Source organism: Mauremys mutica, chromosome 1, assembly GCF_020497125.1.
Source record: "Mauremys mutica isolate MM-2020 ecotype Southern chromosome 1, ASM2049712v1, whole genome shotgun sequence".
Classification (NCBI taxonomy): domain Eukaryota; kingdom Metazoa; phylum Chordata; order Testudines; family Geoemydidae; genus Mauremys; species Mauremys mutica.
In genome coordinates, this window is record NC_059072.1 from 156,866,043 (window position 1) to 156,882,283 (window position 16,241).

The 16,241-nt window shown below is 45.4% G+C and overlaps 1 long non-coding RNA gene across 1 annotated transcript; it reads left to right on the forward strand.

The window, feature by feature from the left end:
* The first annotated feature begins 10,857 nt into the window (after positions 1 to 10,857).
* LOC123367341 lies at positions 10,858 to 12,967 on the forward strand. Its single transcript, XR_006578417.1, has 3 exons — positions 10,858 to 10,980; positions 12,455 to 12,579; positions 12,701 to 12,967. It is a non-coding gene; the product is annotated as an uncharacterized LOC123367341 (long non-coding RNA).
* The last annotated feature ends 3,274 nt before the right edge of the window (positions 12,968 to 16,241 follow it).

Sequence of the window (16,241 nt, forward strand, 5' to 3'; positions counted from 1 at the left end):
TATCCAAGACAATATGTGATGAACTCATTGGTCTAATGAGTGACAAAGTTCGTTCAGCTATTGTGGATTAAATAAGTACTGCTGGGTACTTCAGTTTATCTGTTGACTCTACATCTGATCTTTCACATATTGATCAATTGAGTATTGTACTAAGATATGTGTCTCCCACAGATGGAAAACCAGTTGAACGATTTATAACATTCCTCAATTTGAAAAGCCACACTGGTGAAGAAATGGCAAATCAAGTACTGCACTATCTGTGCCAAGTTTGCAAAATAGATTTCTCAAAGTGCAGAGGTCAATCTTATGACAATGCTGCCAACATGTCAGGATGTTATCAAGGAATGCAGAAGAAGCTTTTAGAACAGAACAAATATGCCATATTCATACCACGTGCTGCACACTCTCTCAGTCTTGTTGGCCGCAGTGCTGTTGATTGTTGTCCGGTGGCAGTAAGGTTTTTCTCAACAGTCCAGTTACTTTATACATTTTTCTCTGCCTCAACACACCGAAGAGCAGTTCTTAAAAGATATTTGGGCAATGATTGTGTGTTGAAATCTCTTTCTAATATTCGCTGGGAGGCACATGCAGCGGCAACAAGTGCAATTCTGGAGTCCTACTCAAAGATTGTGGATGCATTAGAAAGTATAGCTGAAGACCAATCATAAAAAGGAGAAACTATACGAGAGGCAGAAAACATAGCAAACAAGATGCAAGAACTAGAGTTTGTATTCATGTTGACCATGTGGAATGAAATTTTACAACACTTTTACCACACAAGTCAAGCTCTCCAAGAAAATGAATTGGATTTGAAAACATGTGCAGACCTCTGTCAGTCATTAGCAGTCAACTTACACACTTTGAGGAATGATTTCGAAAGATTTGAAGACATATCAAAAGATATCTTGCCTGATACTAACTACAAAGAAGCCCAGTCCCACAAGCGAATCAGGAAAAAACAAGCAAATGATAGCACTGCAACAGAAACAGCCTTTAATCCTAGAGACAAATTTCACGTATCTACTTACTACGCTGTAATTGATATACTTGAAGCTCATATGAAGAGGAGAGGTGAAGTGAACAAAGAAGTATCAAGTAGATTTTCTTTTCTAAACTATATGGACTTATCTGACGAACAATATTCACAAGGTTCCCAAAAGCTAGTTGACTCATACCCTGTTGACTTGAACATGAATCTCTGGAGAAGTATGGCAGTTCCACTGTTATATGCGCGCAAAGTTTAATGAAACAGGAAAAATGAAATTCAGTCACATTGATCTTCATGGCACAATATTGAAAGACGGAATACAATGTGTATTTCCAAATGTAGAGATTGCAGTGTCATTTTTCTAACATTGATGATTACTAACTGCTCCACAGAATGCTCTTTTTCTCGGCTGAAAAGAATAAAAAACCCTCAGAGAACAACAATGTGTCAGGACAGACTTGATTCACTTTCCCTATTGTGTATGGAAGTGGACATGCTTTGTCGAGTCAGCTTCGATGAACGTATCCAGAATTTTGCAATCAGAAAATCTAGAAAGAAGCTATTTTAATTTCAGCATACATGTAAGTTTTGTGTCATTTCGAAAAATAAAATTTTATTTTATGGTATAGTATTGTTTTTATTTTGAATTACATATGGTGGGGCACCATAATCTTTTCAGTGCTTAGGGCCTCTAAAGGTCTTAATCCGGCCCTGGGTGGATTCACAAACCTGGTAACTCATGGTCATGTTATGAAAAAGCTACGGTGTGGGTACAAGTTAACCACGTTTGTTGCAACCAGGTCAGTTGTGTGTGTCACAAACTGGTTATCAAACCAGGGTTTTACTTGTACTGTGGATGGAGTCTTCGAAGATCAGAAGCTGCTCTCTCTGCAGCCTTCTGATGTGGCTAAAATTAACTTTCTGGCATTTAGTCACATATTATTTTTAGTTTGCCTTTGTTACACACAGGTCTGTACCTTCCATATGAATAATGTGAAATGTGCAAAGACCAGAGTGCACATTTCAATTAACTCAGTGTTTGCATCAGATAGAATTATATTGCTGCACTTGATTGAAAATTCAGGGAATACTTGATGGGTGTTAGTTCCTGAACTGCAAGTCCTAGTATTTAACGTGAGCCAGGAAAAAGACCTTTTTGGCAAGAAAACTGCTGCTGCTCAGATTGTTAATGCATCTTAATCCTCAACAGAAAATGAAATCACATTGGACTGCTGCCAAACAATACAATGACTTTTCTCTGACTTCAGGGAGGAGTTCTTCTTAAGCAGCCTTTCTAACATGAAGTAAGATTTAAACTGCTAGGGCTTGATTCTGCTCTCACTTTACATCAGTTTTATACTGGTGTGACTTCAGTGGATTTACTCCAGATTTACAGAGGGAAGGGAGGGCTGAGTCACTGTTATTTAGTGTCTGTGTTATGGTTCAGGCCTCACATTCTCTGTTGCTGAACCTGGGCTTTATGTTTGCAGATGAAAAGGACATTTTTCTCTCCTCCTGTTTGGGCTTTTTAACTTAATTACTTCTAATCTGCATCACTTGCTGATCCATTGATAGTGCTGCTTGCAGGGAAAAACGTCTAAGCATCTAATTGCAAGCAGGGGTGCTGGAACAATTTGTATAGTGGGGGGTGCTGAGAGCCATTGAACCAAACTGTAAAGTTTGTATATGATGGAAACTACTTCCCGGGGGTGCAGCAGGACCCCAAGCACCCTAGTTTCAGCACCTGTTATTGCAAGGCAGAAGGCCTGTTGCAGTTGCTAAGGCACTAAAACTAGTCAGAGACATGCAGCTCAAGCTCATCACCACTACTTTGCTTGATTGTTAGTAAAGGGAGCCTGATCCAGTCAAACATTCATTTCAGAAAGCACATCAGAAAGTATATGTTGGGCTGTGTTGGGGTTTTTAAGAAACAGCCTGTATTGGAGTGAGGAGAGGGGGAACTTGCAGTGGTTTTTACAGCCTGGGACTTCCCTCAGGCTTTCTGGAGGACTCAGTGGGTTTGCCTACACAGCAATTAGACACCCGTGGCTGGCCTGTGCCTGCTGATTCAGGCTCGTGGGGCTCGGGCTAAGGGGCTGTTTAATTGTGGTGTAGACATTCATGCCCGGGCTGGAGCCCGGTGTTTAGAACCCTGTGAGGTGGGAGAGTCCCAGAGCCCAGGCTGCCGTCCAAGCCTGAACATTTACACTGCAATTAAACTGTCCTTTGTTTAATCTTAATGGTAGGGAAAAAGCATAACAAGAGAGATTCTAATATGAAAGGTCTACACGCGTATATGTCTTACTTAAATGCTTAGGCCTTGCTGATCCCAGAGACCCCCACCTCTGAAGTCTGGGATTCAGTTTCCTCCCCAGTAGTTTCTGCCTTTCTCCCTTCTGAACTTCAGGGGCCATGTTTTTATCCACCACAAATTTCTTTGTTCTAGTTTCCCACCTGGATTCCGCCTGCGTCCTTCTGGTCAGTGAGACCCAGCAGGATTGGAGGTAAAACTTCAGAACAAAGGACACCTGCACTGTACCTTTAAATACTGATAAATTTGCCTATCTGAAGCTAAGGTCCTGCATAGATGCCATCAGCTCCTGCTGGAATGAACCCCTCATGATCACATAGCAAACACAGTCATCATCAGGCAAACAGACAGAATACATGTACTACAGGCAGTCCTCGACTTTACTATGTTCGAGTTACGACGAATGGCACTTATGACATTTATAAATTGACATCCTGTTTCCACTTTACAACGTCGGTTTCAACTTTGACGCTCAATTCAACATTGTTCCTATGGGAAAATCTAGTTATGACGTTTCGACTTAAGATGTGATTTTCAGGAACCAATTGTGTCGTAAGTCCGAGGACTGCCTGTATTTTTAAAAAAATTACAGACAGCTGCCATGTCATCCATCTTTACAGTGGGGTTAACAACACTTCCCTTCCTCCCAGGGGTATTGTGAGGGTAAATTATATTAAAGATTGTGAGGCACTCAGCCACTATGGTAATGGGGACTATATAAATACTCACGGTATAGTTTCTGGGCCATTTCAAACATGTTCTGTGCACCATGCAGACACACTTCATTGGTGTCTCCTCTCAGAGCATAATTATTCAGTTCCACTCTCCCAATGAGGATGGAAAGTAGGGAGTAGGCCAGGGGCAGGCAAACTTTTTGGCCTGAGGGCCGCATCGGGTTTCATAAATTGTATGGAGGGCCGGTTAGGGGAGGGGTTCGTGGCCCAGCCCCCACCTCCTATCTGCCCCCGCCGCCCCTGGGACCCCTGCCCCATCCACACACCCCTGCTCCCTGTCTCCTGACTGCCCCCTGCCCCTGACTGTCCCCTGCCGCCCCATCCAACCCCCCTCCTCTCATTCCTGACGGCCCCCCCAGGACACCTGCCCCATCCAACCAACCCATTCTCCCTATCCTCTGACTGCCCCCGCAGGGAACCCCTGCCCCTGACTGCCCCCTGCCACCCCATCCAATCCCCCCTCCTTCCTGACTGCCCCTCCGGTACCCCGGCCCCCATTCAACCCCTGTTTCCCCCCTGACCACCATCCACATCCCAGCCCCCTGACTACCACCCTGAACTCCCCTGCCCTCTATCCAACACCCCCTGCTCCCTGCCCTGCTCCCTGCCCCCTTACTGTGCTTACTCCTTACTGGAGTGCTGGTGGCTGGTGGCGCTACAGCTGTGCCACCCAGCTGGAGCTGGGCCACGCTGCCGCCGCCCCCACCACACAGCACAGAGACTGGGTCAGGCTGGGCTCTGCAGCTCACAGCTCCACCGTCCAGACCATTGCACAGTGGCGGAGCAAGCAAGTTGATGCTGCGGGGTAGGGGGAACAGCAGGGGAGGGCCCGGAGGTAGCCTCCCGGGCCAGGAGCTGGTGGGCCGGGCAGGACGGTCCCGCGGGCCGGATGTGGCCCTCAGGCCATAGTTTGCCCACCCCTGGAGGAGGCTATAGAGACATGCTGCAGCCAAGTGGGCAGACACAAGGGGCTGGAGTGGATTCCAGCCAGGAAGAGTGGTCAACATCATCCAGACTGCTGTGGGGGTCACGGAAGAGCAGTTGGTAGTTGAAGGGGCAAAAGAAAGTTCTGACACCTCAAGACATCAAGTGTCTCACTGGGAAGGTGGTGTGTTCACAAAGTCCTGAGTGGCTGGGACAGAGCGTCTCCACAAAGCAGCACGTCTTGCTCACACGTTCCTTATATGAAGGAGGAGTACCCACATAACTCTGCTTTCCTGAAAGGACCCCTTCAGCCTGGGATTCCTGGCCACCCCAGGTCTCAGAGCCTGTGAACACTAGTGTTGTCTAGATACCATTGACTTCAATGGAGCTGTGATATTTACATCTGGTGTAGGCTCTGAGCAGCACTCACTCTTGTCTATCCCCTTCCGCAGGCAATATTCTTGGCACAGCCATCCAGAACCTGCATCAGCTTTCTAGGTGCCCTTCACCTGCGGGGAGCAGAACATGGCCATGCTCATTCCCAATATATCTGTCCTGTGCTTTCTGATTAAGATGAAGCAGTTGACTAAGGAGATCAAATACAAGGCCATTGGATTGTTAATCACAGGTGAGGGGCCTCACCTTAACTTGTGATATTGACCAAAACCCCCTCATACCTCCATTGAGAGCATATGCAACACAGTTACCCTGATAGCCTTGGGTTTTTCATCTTAACTCAGCACATTGAACCACATGGCTGCCTTGTAATATCATGCTGACTGCTTGTTCCTGCAGTAATTCTTGTAATTGTTCTGCTACTTCCAGTCTCACCATCCCTAGGCCCAGATTAACCAATATGCACTTCCACAAAGCTCCTTTCCTTAGGGGGGCTCCTGATCCCACCAGGAAAAGAAACCCCATACCTCTGCCAACTCAAATCACCAATACACACACATCATGTTTACTTGCATTTTAATAAAAATCATAACCTAGGACATTCTGCTATATTCATTTTGTCGCAAAGTTTCAAGCCCCTTAACCTTTCTCCCTTGGAAGCTGCTATGGTTTGTTTAACCTTAACGTACATGACTGCATATAGCGCACATCACGCACACACATGCACATCACGCACACACACACACACACACACACACAAAGACATGCATATTATAGTTAAGTTGATTGATTAATTTTATGTAAGAAAAGGCAAGTTGGAAATACATGAGCAGCTCCTCTAAATGAAAATTAATTTAAAATAGGAACTGCGGGATAGAGTTACTTAGCAAAGTACCGAAACTGAACAATTTTGTAAATCAAGTGGTAACTCATATGGATGCTGCAGTTGAGAGAATGCCAAGTTTAGCCTGTGCTGCTGTAGAAGGCCCAGTACAGTCTGAAGCAGAACCAGTTGAAAGCCCCCTTTCCCCCGAGCTACAAATATCCGAGACTGAGATGGATATTAGTAAGCTAATCATACAAGATATTGTTTCGCAATCACCTTTATCATCTTTATTGTTACATCCGTCTGAATAGCAGGTAATGATAATGTCTAAAAGTACTGCATTGATCAGGGCCAAAGTCCTGTCAAAGTCACAATGCAGATTTCAAAACATCAGAATGGCAGTACAAACACATGGGTGGTCAGTCTTACAGTTGTTATCCTTCCAAAGTTATTTTCACTCAAAAGTCAGTCAAAACAGAGAAACAGTCACATGGGAATGGTTGCTGTACTCAACTTCAACTGGCGCTTTGTTCTGTTCCATGAGCAAGCTTTTTCAGACCAACACGATGTTTGTGGTGGATTTAGTGGTGAGATTACTGTTTGAATTAAGATGTATGAGAGTAGCACTGATCACTCATGTTAACGTGTGATAAGTTAATCAGTGTACTGATACCTGAGCTGTCAAGTTAATCAGTTTCAAAAGGAGACACAGTACTGGTGAGAGGTGCTAAAGTGAACTGTGAAGGTAATCACATTTCTTGCTGAAAGAAGGTTCTTGCTTTGTGAGGAAGATGAAAAAATGGATCTACTTACAATGGAAATATTTTGGGGCTTTTATAACTAATTTTCAAATCTGATAAATTTCTCAGAAATCATATTGTGAAGTTCAGCATTGCTGGGCATGGAAAACCATCATATATTTCCTCCACTATCTGCAATGAGGTTTTGCAACTGAAGGGGAAGAAAGTTCTATCAGCAATACAGCCAAGTATTATTGTTCAGTTGACAGTATTCCCACAGTTTCTCATGTTCATCAGCTGGCATGCACTGTTCAATTTGTTAACAAAAGCAAAAATTGCATCAAATGTTTTTTGAAATTTGTGCCCATTTACTGTCATTCCAGTGAAAGTCTTGCAGAGAATGTGCTGTGTACTCTAAATGAGCTATGACAATGCTGCCAACATGTCAAGAAAGTATGCCGGGTTTCAGACACATATTAGGCCGATTAATTCTTTAGCAGATTATGTTCCTTGTGCTGCACATTCTCTGAACCTCTGGATACCATAGTTACCGATGTGCTACCTGCAAGCAGTACCTTTTTTTTTGGCTTCCTCCAGCAACTCCATGCCTCACTGCTGGATAATCTTTACAGAGAGGCTTAAAGGAAATGAAAATAATTGTCTTTTGGTTCTGAAATCTCTGACTAGCACCTGTTGGACCTGCCCCCCGAATCCACAAAAGCCCTATGCCACAATTGTTTAAATGTATGAGAAGCTCTGGATAAAATCAGCAAAGACATCGCTGAATATGGAGCTACACAAACAGAAGCTCAGTTCCTGTGAGACAAGATGGGTTTTCTTGAAACCACATTTATGCAGTGCTATGGAATCATATCCTCTAGCAATTTCAGTCAACAAGTTCCACACTTTAAAAAGCAAAGCCTGGTTCTGCTGTTCAACTCCTGCAGTCACTGGCTGATTTTGAGTTTGGTTTTATTGCACCTGAGGGATCAGATTGATGATATGGAAGCTCTTGCAAAGTCAAAGACATCAACCGTATCTCAAACCTACTACAGTGAAACTCATCAAGTCCCAAAACATAAACAGCAGGCATGTGAATCCAATACACCAAATGTGAAGCTGCGAGGGCCAGAAACATTTAGAGTAGAAACTTTTAATTTCATAGTTGATCATTTGCAAATGTCTCTGCAAAATCACCTGGAAACTTATATTTGTTTATATAAAGGATTTGGGCTTCCTAACCAATTTTAACACTGTACCCCACTCTGAGATTCATTCTGGGCTTGAGTTGCAAAATATCCTTGAGATTTTGAAGCGAATTGAGTTTGAAGTGTTTTGTTCTTTTACAACAAATGAAAATTGTAAATTGCCTTTTAAAACAGCGGAAGGCTCTCTATTTGGAATCCACTTTTCCAGACCTAGATATCGCTCTGTGCATTTACCTCCCATTACTGTTTACAAATACTGATGTACAACTGTCATTCTCCAGAATGAGCAGAATTAAAAGCTATGACCACTCAATGATGGGGCAGTGCATAGTGAATGCCCTTGCCTTCATGTCCACTGAGAGTATCTCAACACAAAGCCTGGACTACAGTGACATAATTGAATTGATCATTGGACTGGAAGTTGATGGTTGCCTAGCAACCAGTGAGCGTGACCTGATTACATTCAGTGTGGGCAGAGGATAGTCCCAACTGGTGATGCATATATTTGGTGCTCCAAAAGGGCTAATTTCCCCAAAATGAGGAAAATTATGAGTGAAATTGATTGGGCCTGCAGCCTGATGGCCAGGAATCTGAGCAGCCTCTTGAACATGTGTGTCTTCTGTCCTCCTTCAGTCTCCAGTCATGGTCAAGGAACCATGCCACCATTCTCTCCTTCAGTAGGGCTGTCTCCCTCTGAGCCTTCTGCTCCTCCTTCCTTCTCTGGTACTGCAGCTGATCTACCTTGGCCACAACGTCCTGTAGCATTTAGTCCCTGAGCCTGTTCCTTCTCATACACTGGGGAGCACACGCTCCCCAAGAGTCCTGGGTAGATTCCTCAGTCCATCTGAGGTGGAAGGGCCTACCAAGGCAATGAAAGAGCACACTGAGGAAAGAAAAGGAAAGAAGGAAGAAAGAAACCTCCCCACCCCTTTTATGTTCAGCATCATGGGAAGGCTATAGGTTGATATTTATCATCTTGTTGTTTTTTTTTACTTCATTCTTTATATTAGTCTGTTAAGAAGCTCTGGCCAATCACATTGCCAGCCCAGACACATTACAGTAAGAATTATATTTTTTAAATTGTTTAATAAAAATCAGCCCTTGGCTTGGGGGCAGCGGGGGATATGAGGGAGGGAGGAAGAGGAGCTTCCTTCAAAGAGCCTGTTACTAGTTTGGTTGTCATGTCATTGCAGGCAGGGCAGGCTTTAGAAGACAAATTTGCTAGAGGTGCCAGACTGGAAAGAGGGACTCCTGTCTCAGGCCAGCCGAGGAACACCATCTCTATGCAAAGGAACTTTTTCGGCATATCAGTGAATGGAAGGGGCTAGTGAACTAGAGGAGGCTGTTATAAGTCAGCTCTGCCCTGGAATCTGACCCACCGTCTAGAATTTTTATTGCTTGAAAACTTTTCAAGCATTACCAGCTAGGAGTAGGTGAACATTTGGACAAATATCCGTAAGATGCTGAACTAGGATGCAGACACTTATCAGCTGTGGAACTGAACCTTCTCCCTCCCTCCCCACACCCTGGACAGCACAGGCATCCTGGACAGCATGCCACAACCAGACAGAGGCCCAGCAAACCAACTGTAGCCGCCCACAAGGAGCTCTGTTTGCCTGCCCCAGCCATTGGGATATATAATCCTGACAGCTTGGGAAATGCAAGCAACAGTGAAACTCACAACAGAGTTCTGGCGTGACACAGTTACAAACAGAGCATTATATGCAGAAATGTGCACTTGTGCTTGCTAAGGCTCTGACCCTAATCCCTTTTTCAAAGAAGAAGCATGCATTTAGAAGAAAATAATTGCTAGCTGTCTGTTTGAACCCTCCCCTGGTCCCTCTTGCTTGGAATCCATCTTGGACCCCAAGTGGCATGGGGCTGGGAAATGGCTTGGCTTCTTCCCTTAACAGAAGCAAAATACAGACTCCGGCATGTCATTTCTTCCCAAACAATAATTGCATTGGTCAGGGCCCAGCAAATCCTCCCATTAATGCTGTGATTCCAAAAACTAAATATAGCAGGTGCCACTTATCAGGATCTGGGTCCTGCTGCATTGCCACATCCTCACCAGCCCCATCCCTAAACAGGTCTTCTGAATATGGGCCCCCAGCCAATCTGCTCACATGGCCTGGGGTCCACTCGTGAACCTCTAGCCCCTTTGCCACTAGGTTCTCCTCTGGTAGTGTCCCAGTCCTCTCTGCCTCTGCTCTGAAAAAACATACTGTCCCAACTTAGGAGATGGTCATGCATGACTATGCTGGGGGCAGTTGCCAGCATCTGGCTGAATTCCTCATAGTAGGATAGGTAGCTGGGAAGTTCCCAGACTTACCATTCCCATTCTTTGCCCTGTAGTAGGTGTCATTGAGGTGTTTAATCCTTTCCCTGCACCACCCAGCGGTTTTGTTGATCTCCAACACTGCTGGGCTCTTGGAGATTGTCATAGAAATGCAAGTTCCTGCTGATTCTGCCAAAAGTCTGTGGGGATTAAAACAGACTGATTCACATTTATCCCCAATGGAATTAAGGGGTAGACCCACTCTTCCTGTGCCTTCACTATGGTTAACACAAAGGTAGTAATGGTGGCATTGGTAATTGAAAATGAAAAATTTACCAGCCTCCACCAATCCTGATGTCTTTGCTCAAAGGGAGTAGTGGAATTTTCCTAGAGAGCTTTTCTTATCTCTACAGGAAGGACTCTGTTTAAACCTTCTCTAATAACATTTGTAGCTACTCCTAGGACCCAGTACTGTGCCTGGATACATGAAAGGGCCATGGATACATTTGACTGCAACACATTGAGAGCATTAACGATGTGAAGATGGTCTACCTGTTGCACCTATAACCAGCCAGGTAATACATTTGCTATCTTGTATTCCTTAACACTGAGCTGATTGAAAGGAGTGATTGAGGGATGCAATAAGGGATGCAATAAGGAGGCCATATCTTCACCTATCGCCCCAATGTTACTTGCTAGAACCTCTTTACCTATGGTGTTTAAGACACTCAATCCTGTGCCCACCAGTCCTAGAATGGTAGCTACTGTATCCCTCCTCTGATATTTGGGCTGCTTTGGGAGTACACTATCTAGCCAAGCATACTACCCAGCATGTAATGTGAAGACATAAGGTGCACATTTGGGCTGCGCTAATGACAAATCTAACCGCAGAGGCATAATAACCTTTTTCAAGGCGTACTTGGGATTTACCATTAACAACTTTTTCACATCACTTTTTACCACTACAGGCCCAATAATACTTTTCTGTGGTTCAGGAACCACTACAATTTCTTTGACCATTGTAGTCCCATATAGTCCAGTTACCAGTGTCATTAACGTTGATTTTAACATTTCCAGTACACTTTACATGAAATGTGACATTTTTTCTGTCACAAAACTGGTTTAACCCTTGTCAATTATCTAAACAAGTTGTATTATGCATTACACATTGCAACTCACTTTCATGGCTCTTAGTGGGGATGACCAAATTAATTTCAATAGATTCCAAGTAATACTGCAGGCCCATTACTACACTGATATTTCCGGCTTCTACCCGAATCCATTGACCAACCTTTGGAGGAGTTTGCTGTCATTGTCACAACAGTGCAATTATTCATAAAATTGTCATTGAGGAACCAAATACATTCAGCATCAGATTTTTGGATAAAGTGGAATACCTCTCCATTACCCTCTGACACGGTTACATTTTGTTCCTCTGCTTTCTCCGTAAAGAAAAGTGGGCGCTTTTTTTTTTTTTTTTTGGCTTAATTGGCTTGAGAGTTGCTTGTTGGCTAGTTTTTGGCTTGTAGCTTATTGCTTGTTTGGCTTGTAGCTTGTTGCTTTTTATTATTATTATTGGCTCCCAGCAAGCAGGGGCAAAGGGGGGCAAGCAGGGGCAAGGGGAGGAGAGAGTCAGGGGTGCACAGCAGGCCCACCACAGTCCCAGATGGCACGCCAGGGGGATCTTGTCATATAGAGTGTTGGGGTTCTTAGGGATTGGCTTGTTTTGGCCTTGTTTTGAAATGGGATTAGCTTGATTTTTGGCTTATTGTGAAAGTCGGGGTGCTTATTTACTGCATGAAAGTTGGCAACTGTGCCTTAGATCCCTGCTTCAAGCAATCATTCTGTCACAGCAGTGAAATCAAAACAGGAAACATTTATTAACAACAGTACTTGTATTACAACATCATACACGGTAAACTCTGCTATATTCTATGCTCAGGTTAATGTCACAAGGCCCGAAGTCTGGACCCAAATTACCTCACCAAGGGCCACAAACCTTAACAATAACAAGGATTTCTTCCACCTTATTTCTGCATGGGATACCAGGAACAGAAGCCAGACAACAGGAACCAGGACTGGAACTGGACCCTCAGGAATTAGGAACACAGGCACCACCAACAGGAGCCACCAGCTAAGAAGTTGCCAACAGGACCAAAGATCTTCTGGAACAAGTAAGTCTTTGTCTGTGTCTTGATCAGACGAGCGGCGATGGTGCACAGGCATTGTCTGTCACTATGATGGACAGCACGGAGCAACATGTGCTGAGTCCTTATATGCACTTTCTGTTACCAGGCAGATTACACGCTCAGGTCACATGATGTTTCCCACCTTTTGGGTTGCCAGGCAGACTACAACTGTCTCTGAGCATTTTTCAAAAGCTTTTCGCCAACTAAACATTAGCACCAAAAAGGGTGCCAACCATGGCAACAAGAAGGAAGCCCACGATGGAGGATGAACTGACTGCAGCCTAAACAAAATTGCTAAACCAGGTGACACCTATCCCATGGATGAGCCAGGAAGCCCATGTTCTAAGGACATACAGGCATGTGTCTGAGGACTGTAAGTATGGATGGAAGAGCGTTGGGGGTAAGGGGTGGAGATTGGAGCCTAAACTTGTGTCAGACCCAGGGCTGTATTTTCAATTAGGCACAGTAGGTACATGCCTAGGGGTGCCTAAAAATGAAATGTGGGTTAAAAGTTAAAAAGTGAATACATACAGTTACCCTGCGGGCGGCCGGGCTCCTGGCACAGGTTGGTGCCCACCCAGCATGTGGGGCTGGAGATGGGTGAGCATCTGAGTCAGCCCGCCTGGGGGCGCTGTGAGCCGCAGCTAGGCAGAATGGGTGCTGAAGGTGCTAGGAGCATCCCAGCCCCTTCCCAATCTCTGCCACCTCCCTGCCTCTGCCCCATGCTGGGGATGGAGAGGGAGGGGCATGGCCAGTGCCCCATTCACTTGCACGGGCAGAGCTGGAGCATGGCTGCCATGCCAGGCTGCAGGAGGGATGGAAGATACCCGGGGACTGCTCATGTGGGGAGAAGTACAGTCCCCACCTTGCACCTCATCTATGGCCGGTGGGCTGCGCCCCAGCTCTGGGTGGGGCTGCCGTGCGCGGCGAAGGGTCTTGTGCCTTCCTGGGGAGGCTGTGTTTATATTTCTTTTCATTTAATTTTTTTACAGAAAACATGAAGGTCAGCTGTAGGGAGGGGTGGCATTGAAGATGCTGTGCCTAGGGGCACATAAGGTGTAAATCCAGCTCTGGTCAGACCCACACTGTAGATATACCCTGAGAGCAAAGTCAATGTGTTTGTAAGCAGAGTCAGGATGAGCTCTACCCTGACATCTGGTGGTGAATTATGGCAAGTGTGGAAAAGAATTTCAGGGGCTGATCTCGTTTGCATAGGCACACCCACCCCGCCTAGCATGAGCCCACAGCAGCCCAAAATGGTCACTTTGACAGCTGTGGGATCCCCAATTTCTCTGTTATCGGGGCAGGAGGAATAAAGTGTTGTTACCCTGATTATGTGAATGAAGGACTATGAAACTGTTTTATGATAGAGGGTCTCACCATCAACTAAGTAGCACTCGCTAGACAAGGGACATGGGTTCCAAAACCCAGTGAATTGAGAGAGAGGTTGAGGGTAGGTATGTGTACCTGAAGGTATGGGCCCCTTTTGAGGGTCTGAAATGCCAATTATACCTCCTTTTCTCTCTCTCCACTGTTGAATAGCAGAGCTAATTTTAATTCTATTAGGAGTCTAGCTAGAGGCTGCTGAGCTGAATTCACTTTGGGCTAATGGTGCACCAGCATTGGGGCTCCCATACTACAAGCTGAAATCACTAAAAGAGCTAAAATTGCTGAGTGCTGTGTTAACTAGTGGGGGAAGCCTGAAGATATATTGCTAAGTGGCTGGCAGAGTAGAGCCATTTGCGGGGACGGCTGGATGGCTGGAGGAACAGAGCGGCTGGTGGAGCGGAGCCATTTGTGGTGAAGGCTGCAGCAGAACTCCATGGAGAGGCTGGGCAGTCGGCCTCGGACCACATAAGGTGCCCCTTAACACCCTGTGCCCCCCCACATTTCCACCCAGGCTGGGGGGGTAACACTCTGCAGATAAACTTTTGAACTTGGGGGCGGCACTGACCAGGGACAGAGACTTTTGGGTTGTTGGACTTTGGGGTGATTGGACTTAAGACCCTGAGGGGAAAAGGACACTGCCAAAACTTACTTAGAGTTGGGTCTTTTGCTCATGGTTTGTGTTATGAATCCTGTTTGTGGTATTTCCCCAACATGATGCCACATTGTTTCCCTCCTTTATTAAAAGGATTTTGCTACACTCAGACTCCGTGCCTGCAGAAGAGGAAGTATTGCCTCCTAGAGGCGCCCAGGGGGGTGCTATGTAATTGTCCCAGGTCACTGGGTGGGGGCTCGAGCCGGTTTTGCATTGCGTTATTGAAACAGAACCCCTGGATACTGAACCCGGCCCTTGTTGCTGCCAACTCAGAGGGGCAGAAGGGTTACATGTTTAAGAAATGTGTTTGCTAAGCCTGTGTTCTCTGCTTTCCTGTCACATTGTCCTCAAAGGGTTTAAACTAGAAGCCCAGGTGCCAGCAGCCTAGGTGGAACTCTAGGGGAGCATGAGTAAGGAACTGGGGGACTTGGGAGGTCTGAGATACTAGTTTTGGCATGTAGGATGGCTAGACAGCAGCATCTCACTTCCCATGGAAGGGTGTCAGACAAGAAATCTGAGCCTGAGAGTGCCCTAGAGTCCCAGAGCAAGAAACAATGACTAGACTCTACATGGACCCAGTTGGCTTGGACACATGTGGGACCCAGCAGTTGGGTCCACTTGCAACAAGCTGGTGATCTTACACAATGGGGTAGTCGGCCAGTGGTGAATTCTCCATCCCTTGCTGTCTTCAGAGCAAGACTGGATGCCTTTCTTGGCGATGCATTAATCAAGCACAGGTTACTGGGCTCAATACAGGGATAGCTAGGCTTAAGGAGTCAATAGAGATAGTCAAGATGTCCTGGCCTCCTGGTTTCCAGTGCTGTGCATGTTCCAGTTAGCCAAAAAAATTATTTTGAATATATATTTGAGCTCCATGGGAAATGCTAGAGCGAGCCACAAGGGCAGTACGTGCACAATGCTATTGAATTGTAAAGATCTAGTGGCATGCTGCCAAGACTACAAGCTATACTCTGCAAGGCAGAAATGGGGAGTGGAGATTTTTGACATTGTGTAGTTCAGCCCAACCTGAACAGTTTTTTATGAGACCACCCAAAGGTCCCCCCTCTGTCAAATTTCAGTCTTGTTGCAAATCAGGAAGGCTCAGAGGTTTGGGGGTTGTTTTTTTAAACAACAACAAAAACATAAGAATATTTAATCAAAGGAATGTGTTAGGCAGTGACCGACTAAGCTGCCAACTCCCCTGTAAAAATAGAGGAGTTTGAAACTATCATGGTCAACTGAGTTCTGTTCATTCGCCACCAAAAAAGGGTCATATGGAAGGAGCGCACAACAGTCAGTACATTCTGTCAGTAATCCACAATCCAAAGGGAATTGGTTTTAGTGCCAGTTAATCAAAATATAGGGGTTCGTGAAGGGCCCAGCACACAGAGTTTCACTTCTGCCCAGATTCCAGAAGTAAACAGCCCAAATCTTCAGGCTGCTGCCCACCCTCACACTCCCAAAAGTGTGGCTTTCAGCTCAGGCTTCAGTCTCTCCTGATAGCCTCACAAAGAGACCTACCCACTCTCAGTCCATCCACCCACATGCTTCCCCTTCAACTTCTGATCCCTTTTGTCTCTGCCACATCCTGATTGTCTGGAGCAAT